Source organism: Nicotiana tabacum, chromosome 23 (assembly GCF_000715075.1).
Source record: "Nicotiana tabacum cultivar K326 chromosome 23, ASM71507v2, whole genome shotgun sequence".
NCBI lineage: Eukaryota > Viridiplantae > Streptophyta > Magnoliopsida > Solanales > Solanaceae > Nicotiana > Nicotiana tabacum.
This window is the reverse complement of record NC_134102.1, coordinates 84,242,077-84,255,892: the sequence shown is the minus strand read 5'-3', so window position 1 is coordinate 84,255,892 and position 13,816 is coordinate 84,242,077.

Here is a 13,816-nt window from a genome sequence, read left to right as displayed (position 1 = left end):
TAGAGAAATTCCTCCCTATCACCTTGAGAGAGGATTACCGCAGGAAATTTGAGCGTCTCCAGTAGGGCAGTATGACTGTTACTGTACGAGACCTGTTTTGTGGATCTAGCCCGTCACTCTCTCCTTTTACTTCCTGCTGAGGGAGAGAGAGTGATGAGGTTTATTGATGGACTCACTCACCCTATCAGGCTTCAGATAGGACCGGAAGTGAGATTCCCTTTCAGGCGGCTGCTAATGTTTCTAGGAGGATCGAGATGGTTCTTGCATAAGAGATAGGGCAGGGGTCTGATAAGAGGCCTTGTCAGTTCGGTGGGTTCAGTGGTTCCTCGTCTGGAGGTAGGGGTAATTTTGGTAGAGGCCATCCTCTCAGGCCTTTTCATTCAATGTTCCAGGCATCCCACAGTGATTCAGGTGGTCCCGGCCCTCATATGCCTCATTCCAACCAGCTAGCTTACAGTGCACCACCAGCTCCTATTAGTGCACCTCCGATCCGAAGTTATCAGGGTGGTTATCAAGGTCGACATGGCCAGTTCCAGGGTCAGCAGTCACAATAGCCGAGATCCTGTTATACTTGTGGTGATCTGAGGTACATTGCTAGATTTTGCCCCAGGTCTCAGGGCAGCATACAGTAGCAGGGTTCTCGTGCTATGATTCCAGCACCAGCTGTTCCGCCACCCGCCCAGCCAGCTATGGGTAGGGGTCAGACACCTAGACATGGAGGTCAGGTCGTTAGAGGTGGAAGCCAGCCAGTTAGAGGCCGTCCCAGGGATGCAGTTCAGAGTGGTGGGGCCCAACCCCGATTTTATGATTTTCCAACTAGGCCTGAGGCCGAGTCTTCCGATGTCGTGATCACAGGTATTGCTCCAATTTTTCATAGAGATGCTTCAGTTCTATTTGATCCAGGATCTACTTATTCCTATCTGTCCTCCTATTTTATTTCATTGTGCCTCGTGATTCTCTGAGTACTTCTATGTGTGTGTCCACACTGGTGGGAGATTCTATTGTGGTAGATCATGTCTATCATTCATGTGTGGTTACTATTGGGAATCTTGAGACCAGCGTGGATCTCCTACTTCTTGATATGGTAGATTTTGATGTTATATTGGGAATGGATTGGCTGTCACCTTATCATGCTCTATTGGATTGTCACGTCAAAACGGTGACCTTAGCCATATCGGGGTTGCCTCAATTAGAGTGGAAAGGGATTCCTGGCCATTCTACCAGCAGGGTTATCTCTTATATGAAGGCTCAACGTATGGTCGAGAAGGGTTGTATAGCATATTTGGCTCATATTCGCGATTCTAGTGCGGATGTTCCTTCTATGGATTCAGTCCCAGTTGTCCATGAGTTTCCAGATGTATTTCCTGCATATTTACCAGGGATACCACCTGATAGAGATATTGACTTCTGTATTGATTTTTCTCCAGGAACCCAGCCTATTTCTATTCCACCATACCATATGGCCCCGCACGGAGTTGAACGAATTAAAAGAACAATTACAAGAATTGCTTGATAAGGGCTTTGTTAGACCTAGTGTCCCGCCCTGGGGTGCGCCCGTGTTATTCGTGAAGAAGAAAGATGGGTCGATGAGAATGTGTATAGATTATCGACAATTGAACAAGGTCACTATCAAGAACAAGTATCAGTTTGCCGAGAATTGAGGACTTATTCGATCAGCTTCAGGGTGCCAAGGTATTTTTCAAAGATCGATGTGAGGTCTGGTTATCATCAGTTAAAGATTAGGACATCCGATGTGCGTAAGACAGCTTTTTAGACTCGGTATGGGCATTACGAATTCCTAGTGATGTCATTTGGGCTAACAAATACCCCAACAACATTTATGGATTTAATGAACCGGGTATTCAAACCGTATCTGGATTCTTTTGTGGTTGTATTCATTGATGATATCTTGATTTACTCCAGCAGTCGAGAGAAGCATGAGCAACATCTTCGAATTGTGCTTCAGACTTTGAAAAATAATCAGTTATATGCCAAATTCTCAAAATGTGAATTTTGGTTAGACTCAGTTGCCTTTTTGGGGCATGTAGTATCGGCTGAAGGCATAAAAGTGGATCCTAAGAAGATTGAGGCAGTTCAGGATTGGCCTAGACCTTCTTCAGCTACAGAAATCCGGAGTTTCCTGGGTTTGGCAAGTTATTATCGCCGGTTTGTGGAGGGTTTTTCATCCATAGCATCCCTACTGACCAAATTGACCCAGAAGGGTGCCCCATTTAGATGGTTAGAGGAGTGTGAGTCGAGCTTTCAGAAGCTCAAGATTGCACTGACTACGGCACCAGTATTGGTATTACCCACGGGTTCAGGATCTTATACGGTGTATTGTGATGCATATCGCGTTGGGCTTGGTATAGTATTGATGCAAGATGGCAGGGTGATTGCATATGCGTCACGACAGTTGAAAGTTCACGAGAAGAATTATCCCGTTTATGACTTAGAATTGGCATCCATTGTTCATGCGCTGAAAATTTGGAGGCATTACCTTTACGGTGTCTCGTGTGAGGTATTTACCAACCATCGTAGCCTATAGTATCTGTTCAAACAAAAAGATCTCAACTTGAGATAGAGGAGATGGTTGGAGCTGTTGAAAGACTATGATATCACCATTTTTGTATCACCCCAGAAAGGCCAATGTGGTGGGATGATCAAAGGGTGTAGAAAGATTGTTGAGCTAAACTGGTAAAGATTGGATTGTGGGATGATGGAATCCTCTATAAAAGGACCTTGAACCTTAATCCACACTTAGTGTTTGATAAAATGCTCAAATGAGCTGAGACCATGAATATCTTCCTAATTATGATTCAATTTTGTTATGTCTCAAATAGATTGGGATTGCTAGAATTTCCGGAACGTTGTAGTAATTTAAGGAAAGCTCAATTGAGGTATGTTGGCTAAACTTTCTCTATTGGAATTGAATTCCATAATGTTTCCGTGAGTTTCAAAGTATGGGCTGCGTATTAAATTGTGGTAGCTTGAATCGTATTTCAAATGAAAGCTAGTATGCCAAATTGTGTGAGAAAATCTCAATATTCTTAAGACTCTTAATTGCTCATATGTGTACCTAAAGTCTTGATTGGGAATGTTTTATTGTTGATAACCTATAAAGATGGTTGGAAGTGAAATCAGTAAATTAGGAATATAAAGTGTGGCCAACGTGCCAATAGTGAAAGTTATACTTATGACCAATGGTGCTAATGAAATGAAATAACGTGAGAAAGATTATGAACTGAGCTTTGACTCAACTATTCCAAAATTGACTTCGACAATATAATCGGCTAAAAGTTTATGAACTCAAGTGATGCCCATATGTGGCTGTTTTAGCTAATGCTATGCTTTGTAAGTAATTTTTAATGTGTTTTGCGTTCTTACATATTCGTGAGTAGAAATTGTGTATGATTTTAACTTGTACTTCGATTGCCAATCATTTTACTCCATTTATTGGAAAGAAATCAATTGTGTTTAAAGCCTTCATTACTAATGAATTTAAAGTTGTGATTTCCGGAATATTCTACTTGTTGATAATTATGATGATGATCTATGAAAGGGAAGAAATGAAAGTGTGAAATATGAAATACGGCCCTTGCGCCATGAATAAAGAATCATATGTATGGCCAAGAGAGCCAATGAAATAATAATGTTGTAAGTTGAAAGTACGGATTGGGTGATATGTGGTGTGAAAGGTTATGAGATGTACGTATTTGTACTTTTGTTTCCAATGTGTTATGAAACCCTATGGATGGTCTATGAAACGCATAGGTATGTTGTGTTATGAAACCCTATGGACGGTCTATGAAACGCATAGGTATATTGTGTTATGAAATCCTGTGGACGGTCTATAAAACGCATAGGTACATTGTGTTATGAAATCCTGTGGACGATCTATGAAATGCATATGTACATTGTGTTATGAAATCCTGTGGACGGTCTATGAAACGCATAGGTACATTGTGTTATGAAATCCTGTGGATGGTCTATGAATGCATATGTACATTGTGATATGAAATCATGTGGACGGTCTATGAACGCATAGGTAAATTATGTTATGAAATCCATTGTGATATGAAATCATATGGACGGTCTATGAAACACATAGGTGCATTGTGTATAAGAGGTATAGATGTACCGTATGAATAAACACTATGGACGGTCTATGAAACGCATAAGTGTATAATATGATATGTGAACACTAAGGACGGTCTAATAAGACACATTATTAATGCAAACAATAGGTGCCACTTTTGTTGTCCTTGTTTGTACAGGTTGTTTCAATTACATTATATTATGTGTTCCGCGTATAGATCATATGGGTATTCTATTTAGAAAGAGGATTTCTAGCTATACATACTAGTGCTACTCGATAGTACTAACATCCCTTTTGCCGGGGGCGCTGCATCTTTAATGGATGCAGGTGGTTCTACAGTAGGCGGCATTGATCAATGATAGCAGTACACTCCTTTCAGTTGATTTGGTGAGCCCCACTTCATTTCGGGGTCATGTATCTTTTGTTTCTCATGTACTTTGTGGTTGAGGTATAGCCAGGGCCTTGTTGCCGGCATTTTCATATTACTCTTCAGTTGTACTTAGAGGCTCCGTAGACAGGTTGTGGGTGGTATTTGATGTTGGGAATTGGATTAGAATTGTTGGTATTTGGCAACATGTTTTTCATTAAATCTATAAACTCGTACTATTTTTGAAATATTGAATGATGTTGTTAATGGGAATGAAATGGAAGCGGTTAATGAAATCTCTTCAGTATTTGATTAACAGAGTACATCTCCTCTTTATTCACGAATGAATTTGGGTAGAATGAAATCTAACTAGCTTGCTCAGTCGGGTTCACTCGGTTGAGCACTGGTCGCGCTCCTCGGTTTTGGGGCGTGACAGTAATGAAGTTCGGAAAGAAGGGCAAGTTGAGTCCTAGGTATATCGGACCCTTTGAAATTCTTGAAACGGTGGGTGAAGTAGCCTACATGCTTGCACTACCACCTAGTTTATCAGCAGTTCACCCGGTGTTCCATGTGTCTATGCTCTGGAAATATCATGGTGATCCGTCCCATGTGTTAGATTTCAGCTCAGTCCAATTGGACAAGGATTTGACTTATGAGGAGGCGCCGGTAGCTATTCTAGCCCGGCAGGTCCGGCAGTTAAGGTCAAACAGTTATCCATCAGTTCAAGTACAATGGAGAGGTTAGCCGGTAGAAGCATCTACCTGGGAGTCCGAGTCGGACATGCGGAGTAGATTTCCACACCTTTTCACCACCTCAGGTAATATTTTAGTTTCGTTCGAGGACAAACGTTTGTTTTAGAGATGAAGAATGTGATGACCCGATAGGTCATCTTTAAATTTAATAATTATTTCTGTGTTTTTAAACCTCAAATAGCACCCTTCAGCTTTCCTCGACTTGCGTGGGCAGTCCGTAAATATTTCAGAAAGTTTTTATGTGAAAAATTAATTAAAATATGAAATAGTTGATAAGTATGGATTTTGACCGATTATTTGCTCTCTTTTACTTGCGAGTTAGCTGAAAAATGCTTAAAGGCATTCCCGAAAACTAACAAAATGTGCTTACTTGCAGGAATATTGGGATATGAGCCAAAGAAGTCAAAATCAACTCATAAAGGAGTCAAAAGTGAACAAGAACCAAAAGAGGGCAAAAAGGCCAGCAGTGCGGCCGCAGAGAGGAGATTCAGAGAATGGTATTTGGGCAAGCTGAAGGAGTGTGAACCGCACCAAAATTATGCGGCCGTAAAATATCAAGTGCGGCTGCACTCACTATTATACGGTCCACAGGAGTAAAGAATTAGAGAATTTGATTCAAGTTCAAAATCAAGGAGTGCGGACCGCATAATTTTTATACCGTCACACAATCAGAAGCGCGGCCGCACTCGTTTTTATGCAGACCGCAGAAGCCCCGAGGATCCAAGCCCAAAAATTCGAAGAATGCGGACCGCACAATAATTGTGCGGCCGCAGAAGCTCAATGTGCAGACCGCACCAGAATTATACGGTCGCACAACCTCCGCAGGGGTAATTTTGTCAGATATTTTCAGCTTAGTATAAATAGAACGTTTTGTCATTTTTAGGTGAAGTGACGTTGGAGAAGAGCACCTGAGCCGTTTTCTTTGATATTTTGAGGATTTTTGTACTAGATTAACATCTATACATTAGATTTTCTTTCCTTAATCAATTAATATGCATTCTATCTTAATTTCTTCTTTGTTTTTTGTACTTTTCAGGAGTAGCTAAATCTTTAGCTAGGTTTGTGACACAACCCTAGTGTGGGTATTTTATGGGTGTTTAATTTAGGGCTTATTTTTTATTGGGTTAGTGATATTTAGCCTTGTTCATGATTGAACCCTAGAATCAATGGTTGCAAATATTGATTCGTGCCTATTTGACTTAGCCTTTACTTGAGAAAGAGAGACTAAGTCTAGGAAAACTTGGCTAACAAGAAAATGGGGTGAACTCAAAAAATTGATAGCCCCAATTAAAGGGTTAAACCTAGAGATAGTAATACCCGACTTTAGCTAATATCACTTGTATTGTGCAAATACCCAATTGGGCTTGAGAAAGCCAAATTGGGCAAAATCACTCAAACTACCAAGAGGTATAGAGAGAGTATCCGGATGTGATTGCTACATCACAACTCCAACTAATCAAATTTCCCCTGGAGTTTATAACCCATTAGATAACCACCTAGGTAGAAGTCAAGACCCTAGTCCCTTTTAATCATTTGAAAAATTCAAAACCAAAAATATTGTCCTTAGTTTTATATTCCAAACAATAGAGTAAAGTAGAAGTAAAACACCAATCAAGTTTGTGGAAGTGTAATTGGAGCCAAAACTTGCAATTAACTTAGATATACACCTAATCTCATATTCTAACTCCCTGTGGATTCGATCCCGGCCTTCGTTGGGTTTATTATTGCATCGACCGCCTCACTACTTAAATGTGGTGTGGGTTTGGCGGAGATCAATATTTGGCGCCGTTGCCGGGGAGTTAAACGTATTTAGCTATATATCTAGGTATTTGTGTGTTTTGTCTTTCTTTCCTTCCGAGTCACTAATTTTGTTTGTGAATTGCTTTTAGGTACGAAATGGCCCTTAACAACGAGCCCCTCGGAAATTTACCATTGGGGGAGGAGGTAGATAATGATTAAGTGGATGAGGTTCATCCCGAGCCTCAAGTAAACAGGCGAGGCCGATCGCCTCATGATAATGTCCCAAACCCTCGCCCACCTCCACCAAGAGCATCGCACCGGGTGTTGCCGAATAAGGGCTATGCAAGTGCAATAGTCCCGCCCCGGATTAGTGCGGGCAACTTCCAAATAACCAATGTGATGCTTACAGTGCTTGAGCAGTAGGGTTTCTTCATCGGAGCTCTACGCCAAAATGACTACAAGTATCTCAAGGGTTTCGTCGATACTTGTTGGGGGAGCAAGAAAACAAATGTCTCCGAGGATGCACTGCGGTTAAGGTTGTTTCCCTTTTCTCTACGGGGAAAGGCTTTGGACTGGTTGGAGAGATTGCCCAATCATTCCATCCACACTTGGGATGAGTTGGCCGAGAAGTTCATTGCCAAATTCTTCTCTCCAGGGCGCATGGCTACACTAAGGGATGAAATTCTAGCTTTCAAATAAGAGCCCAATGAGCCATTGCACGAGATTTGGGAAAGATATCGTACCATGGTCAAAGAATGCCCGAACAATGATATGATCGAGGCCATGATCCAACAGACCTTCTACCAGGGGATCAACACAACGAATCAGTGTGTGGTAAATCAACTTGCTGGGGGTAACTTCATGAACACGCCTTATTCTGAAGCTTGTGAAATCTTGGATGAGATGGCGGACACCTCTTCGGTGTGGCAAAGTAGAGCCAATGTTCCTCAGGGTGACCCAAATGTTATTCACCTACACAAGGAGCTACATGATCATTGGCAAGCTATTACGGAGTTGACAACCATCATGAACCAATTGACCAAGGCTCAACTTTAACAGGTTCAAGGGCCGAAACAGGTGAATGTTATAGAAGGGGTGAACATAATGGTAAACAAGAGACGACAACGAGGTCAACAAGTACAAAACCATCCGGAACAATTTGAGCAAAGTAATAGTGGGTATAATCAAGATGATTCATATGATGAGAAAGATGAAGAGGTTCAATATGTCAACAATTATCAAGGTCAAAGAGGCAATGCTCCAAAACAACAACAATGGAGATCACAAGGAAACCAAGGAAATTGGAACAACTAAGGCCACCAAGGAAATTAGAGTGGTGGCAATAACAATAATCAAAGCAATTGGGGTAATCAAGGTAATCAAGGCAATTATGGAGGAAATAATCAAGGTAATTGGGGTGGCAACAATCAATGCAATTGGGGAGGCAACAATAATCAAGGGGGTTGGAACAATAGCAATCAAGGAAATCGGGGGTCGGGCTTTCAGAGTCCCCCGATGTATCAACAACCAAACAACCCGCCTCCTTATCCGTCGCAAGGTCCTATTTCTTCCAATAGTGAAGTGGGACGGATTGAAAATATGTTTAAGCAAATGATAGAGAAAAACGCCGACTCCGATGCCCAATTAGCCTCCCACAACACTTTTATCCACAATTTGGAGGTTCAACTTGGCCAAATTTCTCAAGCTTTAAATACTCGCCCAAAGGGGGCGCTACCTAGTGATACGGTGGTGAACCCGAAAGGTGGGAATACGGGACATGCAATGGCTGTGACAACAAGAAGTGGGAGAAGTGGAGTTGCTAGTACCTCAAACCAAAGAAGACATGTGGGTGATGATGTGTTGGTGCAAGATGATGATGAGCCAAGCAATGATGTTCAAGCTCATGAAGAAGCGAGGATTGTTATTGATGAAAATGTGGAGGAGACGCAAGAAGAAGTGAACCCGTCTAGGGAGCACGTGATTGACATGCCGTAGCCGGTAGTCCCAAAGGCTAAGGAACCAATGCCAAGGCCTCCTTCTCCACACCCTCAAAGACTTGCAAAGAAACACAATAAGAATCAATTCAATAAATTCATTGATATGATGAAAAGTTTATCCATAAATGTGCCGTTTGTTGAAGCCTTAGAACAAATGCCGAGATATTCCAAGTTCATAAAGGATTTGGTAACAAAGAAGAGATCAATGAACTGTGAAATGATCAAAATGACACATCAAGTGAGTGCTATTGTACACTCCATGGCTCCAAAGTTAGAAAACCCTGGTGCTTTCACAATCCCATGCACTATTGCGAGTGCCGATTTTGCCAAAGCTTTATGCGACTTGAGGGCAAGCATTAACTTGATGCCCTATTCTCTGTTCAAAATATTGGGAATAGGGAAACCAAGACCCACATCCATGAAGATGCAAATGGCGGATCGGACAATGAAAAGGCCATTGGGGATAATTGATGATGTGTTTGTTCGGGTCGACAAGTTCATCCTTCCCGCAGATTTTGTGATACTTAACTGTGAGGTTGACTACGAGGTGCCAATAATTTTGGGGAGACCTTTCCTTGCTACAGGGAAAGCCTTAGTTGATGTGGAAGACGTCGAGTTCACCTTCCAGGTGGGAGATGAAAAAGTGGTGTTCTATGTTTGTAAATTAATGAGGCAGCCAAATAGCAACGAAGTGTGTTCGTTCGTGGATCTTGTGACCGAAGTAATTGTTGATGACACAAGTGTTGTGATAAATGTTGAAGATACCTTGGAAGCTGTGTTTTTGAATCATGATGAGGATGAGAAGGAAGGCTTTGTAGATTGTGTCAATGCTTTGCAAGGAATAGGATCATATACTTATGAGCCCCTAAAACTTTCCTTGGATCTCGAAAACCGGAAGACTCCACCAACAAAGCCCTCAATCGAGGAGCCTCCCACCTTGGAGTTGAAGACTTTGCCTTCACACCTCAGGTATGAGTTTCTAGGCCCTTGTTTCACTTTACCTATTATTCTTTCCTCGTGCTTAACTAACTTGCAGGTAGATTCCACCCTTGCGGTGCTCCAAAGAGGAAAAAAACAATAAGTTGGACATTGGCAGATATTTGGGGTACAAACCCCGCCTTTTGCATGCATAAATCATTTTGGAGGAGGATGCCAAACCCTCCGTGGAACATCAAATACGATTGAATGAGTCCATGCAAGAGGTAGTAAGTAAAGAGATCATCAAGTGGTTGGATGTTGGGGTTGTTTACCCCATTTATGATAGTTCGTGGACCTCGCCAGTGCAATGTGTCTCAAAGAAAGGGGGCATGCCTGTGATAACAAATGACAAAAATGAATTGATCCCCACAAGAACTGTCACCGGGTGGAGAGTGTGCATGGATTATAGGAAGCTCAACAAAGTTACTTGGAAAGACCATTTTTCACTTTCATTTCTTGATCAAATGTTGGATAGGTTGGCCGGACGTGCTTATTATTGCTTCCTTGATGGATATTTCGAGTATAACCAGATTTTTATTGCTCCTGAAGACCAAGAGAAGACCACTTTCACTTGTCCCTATGGCATTTCTGTATTATTGCGGATGTCATTCGAGTTATGCAATGCACCAGAAACTTTTCAACGGTGCATGATGGTCATCTTCACAGATATGGTGGAGGACTTTCTCGAGGTTTTCATGGATGATTTTTCTGTCGTGGGAAATTATTTTGAAGAGTGCTTGGATAAGGTATTGGCATATTGTGAGAAAACTAACTTGGTGTTGAATTGGGAGAAGTGTCCCTTTATGGTCGAGGAGGGCATTGTCCTCGGTCACAAGATTTCCAAGAATAGTATTGAGGCTGATAAAGCAAAAATTGAAGTGATATCCAAACTCCATCCCCCTACTTCCGTAAAGGGAGTGAGGAGATTTCAAGGTCATGCAGGGTTTTACCGCCGATTCATCAAGGACTTTTCTAAGGTGGTAAACCCCTTGTGCAAACTCTTGGAGAAAGATGCCAAGTTCCTTTTCAATGGAGATTGTATGAAGGCATTTGAGCTACTTAAGTATAAGTTGACTACCACTCCTATTATCACCGTGCCAAATTGGAGCTTACTATTTGAGCTTATATGTGATGCAAGCGATGTGGCGGTTGGAGCGGTATTGGGGCAACGAATTAACAATATCTTTCATCCGGTCTACTATGCTAGCAAGACCATGAACTAGGCCCAAGTCAACTATACGGTGATCAAGAAAGAACTCCTAGCCATTGTCTTTGCTATGGAGAAGTTCCTTCCGTATCTAATGGGTACAAAGGTAATTGTTCACACCAACCATGCGGCACTTCGTTATTTTATGAGCAAAAACGACTCTAAGTCAAGGTTAATGCGGTGGGTGCTTCTATTACAAGAGTTTGATCTAGAGATTTAAGACCGCAAGGGTAGTGAGAATCAAGTGGCAGACCACTTGTCCCGATTGGAGGAGGAGGGGCGGCCACATGATGGCCTTGAGATCAATGATTCATTTCCTGACAAACAACTCCTTTCCATTTCTATGACTGAGATGTCGTGTCTTGCCGATGTGCCCAACTATCTTATGAGTAGTATTGTTATGAATGAGTTCTCTTCAAACCAAAGGAAGAAGCTCAAACGGGACTGCCTGGACTTCTATTGGGATGAGCCATATCTCTTCAAAATTTGTATTGATGGTGTTATCCGAAGATGTGTACCAGAAGAATAACAATTGGGTATTATTGGAGCTTGCCACTCTTCTCCATATGGTGGTCACCATGGTGGAGCGAGAACTACTACAAAGGTGCTAAGCTGTGGATTCTATTGGCCTACCCTTCACAAGCACGCTAGAGATCTCGTTAAGAGTTGTGATGAATGCCAAAGGGCCGGTGGGATCTCCAAAAAAAATGAGATAGCTCTCACCACCATCCTAGAGATTGATATTTTTGATGTTTGGGGCATTGATTTTATGGGTCCGTTTGTGAGCTCATGTGGGAACACCTATATATTGGTAGTTGTGGATTATGGGTCCAAATGGGTTGAAGTTGTGGATTTGCCCAACAATAAAGCTCGAAGTGTGGTAGCTTTCTTGAAGAAGAACATATTTACAAGGTTTGGTACTCTAAGGGCCATCATTAGTGATGGGGGATCACACTTTTGCAACAATGCTTTTGATACTTTACTCTCCAAGTATGGTGTCACTCATAAAGTGTCGACCCCTATCATCCTCAAGCAAGTGGACAGGTTAAAGTCTCCAATCGGGAGATCAAGAGTATTCTGTCAAAGACTGTGAATGCCAACCAGACAGATTGGTCGAAGAAACTTGACGATGCTCTTTGGGCTTATAGAACAACTTACAAAACACCAATTGGTATGTCTCTGTATCGGTTAGTGTTCGGAAAAGTTTGTCACCTTCCGGTGGAACTTGAGCATAGGCTATGTGGGCATTGAAGAATCTTAATCTTGAGTAGGATGTAACTGCAAATCTTAGGGTAGAGTAATTGAATGAACTTGATAAGTTTCGGTTCCATGCATACTCTAGTTCGTCCTTGTATAAGGACAAAATGAAGTACCTCCATGACAAGTATATCCGGAACAAAGAATTCAAAGAAGGTGATCTTGTGCTTTTGTTCATCTCTCGGTTGCGGATGTTTCCGGGAAAGCTGAAATCAAAGTGGAGTGGCCCATTTGAAGTTGTACACGTGACACCCTTTGGTGCTCTAGATTTGAAAAATAAGAATGATGAGGTGTTTAGAGTCAACGGGCACCGGGTTAAATATTATCTTGGCAAGGTTGATGATGGCCACGTGGTGGCATTGCTCCATTTCAAGTGATTGATGGCAACATGCGTCGTGCCATGACGTTAAATCAAACGCTTCTTGGGAGGCAACCCATGTGTCTTTTTCTTTTTCTTGTGTTTCTTCTTTAGATTAGATAGGCTTTGTTTTGTACTAACTAGTTTTGAAGTGTATGCAGGAATGGGTGTGCATTGCAGGAATTGAGCATGAAAAATTTGGCTAATTGTCACAAAAGAGCGGATCGCACTAGATTATGTGGAGCACACTGCCACTCTGCAGCCGCACAATTTTGTGTGCGGTTGCACAATTGGGTGATGAAAAATATATGGTCTCTGAAGTTTGGCCTGGAAAAAATCCTTAACAAAATGCGGCCGCACCCATTTTTGTGCAGTCCGCACCAATTCTGCGGTCGCACTCATTGTTGTGCGATCCACAACAATTCTTCACAAGGGCAGGTAATGAGTGCGGACCGCACTCAAAATTGTGCGGCCGCACTACAGGTAAAATTGTGGGCCCGACTGGTAAAAGTATAAATAGGGCCTCCCTCAGTTTTTTACACTTTACGCTCTTTTGAAACCTGAAGCTAAGCTAGCATAGTGCATATCCTCATTGTTTTCAATCTCTCCTCATTTCATCAGTGTTGAATCTCACCTGCATCTTCATTACTAGTATGCTAATTTATTCTTTAGATTTTTCCTTAATTTTATTCTTTTGACTAGGGTTATTTCCATGCCTAAACAGACTGAGACCACATAGGGAGTTCTCTTAACTCTCTACCCCTTCCCTATTCTTATTTTTGTTAAGCATTGAGGACAATGCTTATTAATCATTTGGGGGTGGTCTATTTTGATTAATTAACATTTGACATTTGGCATGTAATAACTCTGATACTATTTTTCTTTCATTCTTATTTTCCCTTTGGTGTGTATATATTCTCCCCATTTGATGTAGATATTCATTTCCCTTATGTATATATTCATTTGACTTCGGTTTGTATATTCATTTATCTTGCTTCCCGTAGTTTACTTCATAGCTTCTTTAGTTTATTTTTCCTTAGTAGTATAACTTCTTATTTACTTTA